The sequence below is a fragment of the Diabrotica undecimpunctata genome, chromosome 2 (genome assembly GCF_040954645.1).
Source record: "Diabrotica undecimpunctata isolate CICGRU chromosome 2, icDiaUnde3, whole genome shotgun sequence".
NCBI classification, from domain to species: Eukaryota; Metazoa; Arthropoda; class Insecta; order Coleoptera; family Chrysomelidae; genus Diabrotica; species Diabrotica undecimpunctata.
The window spans coordinates 172,944,858-172,947,758 of record NC_092804.1 but is presented as its reverse complement, the minus strand read 5'-3'; positions in this window follow the sequence as shown (position 1 = coordinate 172,947,758).

Sequence of the window (2,901 nt, the reverse complement as noted above, 5' to 3'; positions counted from 1 at the left end):
TGCTAGTTAATGGCTTCTTTAATCTTGAATGGTAACTGGCATTGTCCACAACTATGAACGAATCGATCGGTAGGAAATGTATCACTATCATAATCATCAAGATGGTTTAACTTAACTTTCACAAAAATTGGTGTCACGTTGACAAACTCTTCGTATGACGTCTAATGGTTGGATAATTCAACCAAGGTAGTACCACTCATGAATTCTCATCTGTCAGATACCTTACTCCTCAACCAGTTTTTAAACGCTAAATAATAATTTTGGATAAGCTAGTCAGCTTGAGTATCTGCTGTAAATTTTGGTACTATGCTATTTACTGTGATGTCTAAGTGAAATGTAAACATATGTGTTGAAAAGTAAAGCATTTTAACATCAAATGTTCGTTGTCTTTGTTATTATTCCTTACAAAGCATAAGAGTTGTTAGTCTATCAAAAAGTCATCTAAAAGTTATCAGGTTGTGTTACCAGAAGATTAATTGATACGAGAAAACCATGTTACCGTAAATTGTTACACAAAGTTGTTAGGTAAAGACCTAAAGGTCTTTACCTTGTAAGACCTTTTATTTACATACATATAATGATCAACGTATCACCTCACTACAATGATAGTGTCATAAGGAAAATATGAAGACAGACAGTACCCTGGATGTAAGCGGAAAACTTCTTATTGGCGATATCTATATCATTGTTTTTAAACAAAACAAACTCTTTGCTGGGCCTGAGGATGAGGCAATAATTGTAAGCCTCGAAACCGATCGCTTCTGTAACACTTTGAAAGTAAATATTAGATTGTGAGTATTGACCTTTATAATATATTTGTTCAATTATGGACTCACACTTGCAAGCCTTTTATCATCATAATAGATAATTATTTTAATAGAGTCAAAATAATATTAAATTTACTTAACTTAAGTTGATAGAAAACAGCAAACACCTTAAAAATTTTCACAGTTCTAAGTTTATTTAAATAACACTATAATTTTAAACCAACACTATAATTATACCTACACACATACATAGAGCTATTAAAAGTAAAAATTATATTTATATAATTAAATTCAACAGACATAAATGTGTTTCGATAAGGTTAAGCGTCTTTGTTTTGAGGTGTAGATTGTCGTTACTTGTGAGTTTCTACTTGTTAGTTTTGATACGATTTTATATATAGTGATGAGCGTCTTACCACCCGGCAAAATAGCGGAAAGGATAGAAGAGAGATTAAGTTGTGAGATAGTACGAGATAAGGCTAGTTATTAGACGTGTCTATTTGACTTCAGTCATAATTATACGGATAACCTCGAAAATATTTTATTTTAATAATTTCTGATGTTAGAATAAATGATTAAATATATTAATATATATTATAGTAAAAAACATTAATTAGTAGCGATTTTAAATTATAAATCTTTAAGTTTATTTAATTATAAAAATAACTCAACTGAAATATTTGACTAAACTAAAGGTAGGTATGTTTTGTCCGAAAAGAAATTGACAAGAAGACTGGGGTTCAATTCACACCAAGGGTAAAATTTTTGTTTTACTCAATCAAAAATAATAGAAAATATGATACATATTAGGTAACAAGTTTTTAAAAAACTCATTATTTACAATTTATTCTTATTCCAATGTTATAAAATAGAAATACAAAATATTTCAAATTCAATTCCAGTTTTACAGTCTTCAGTTGTGAATGGAAAATAATCCATTGAAGACTGTTTAATGTCAAGTCCATCACTAAATTCTCAGTGTTAATATCAATTCCTCTGTACAGGTAATGATTTTCAAAACAATTGATGACATTGGAATGGATGCGCGCGAACAGCTACCTGCTTTATAGCTAACCAAATCATCAAGCCTTCAAGTTATCAAATAATAACACACCGAGAAGTGTTATTTACGGTAAACAGAAACTTTTTATTGAAAAAACAATTCGTGAAAAGGATTTTAACGGTCGAGGAAAAAGTGCAAATTGTTGTCTGGCATGTGAATGGATTATCAGACAACATGATTAGACAACAATTTGTAAATATATTTCCAAATAGGCCGGCTCCATCACGATGAACAATTCAGTCTATTATACGTAATTTTTTTACTTATGGATCCGTGTTCGCTCCAAGAGGAGTTCGCAGACGAAGGGAGGTAAATCCAGATTTGGAACTAAGGGACACTTTGATTTGTGCAAGTATTGAGCAAAATCCTACCCAATCAACATCTCGTCTCGGAGAACAATATAGAATTCCAAGATTTAGAGTAGGTGAAATTTTTTAAAGACATCGATACCGTCCCTATAAACTTCATAAATCCAACGAACAATTCCCTGGGGATCAATATAGACGTTTAGAATTTTGTCAAACTGCAATGGAAATGTCACATCAAGATGAACATTTTTTAGAGAACGTTTTGTTCACCGATGAATGTACGTTTTCATTGCATGGCCGTCACAATTCGATCAATGCTAGGTATTGGTCTCGAGGAAATCTTCGTCAGATTTATGTTGCTCGTACCCAGTGTCTTCGAAAAGTAAATGTTTGGGGAGGCATAATAGGGAATCATGTCATTGGTCCATTTTTTATAGACGGTATGTTGACTGGGCGGAAATACTTGCAAATTCTGCAAAATGAAATTGTCCCAGCCCTTCGTAATTTACCAATAACTTTCGATTCCATATGGTTTCAACACGATGGTTGTCCTGCACATAATTCTCGCATCGTCAGTGAATATCTCAGTGCGACTTTTCCTAATCGATTGATTAGTGGCCACGGAGATATTTTTTGGCCTGCGATCTTGCACCTTGTGATTTTTTTTATTGGGATATATCAAGTCCAAACTATATGAGAGATATAACGATGAGAACATCGTGCCTTGAACTCTGATCTATCAGACATTTATAATTCTTTAGTG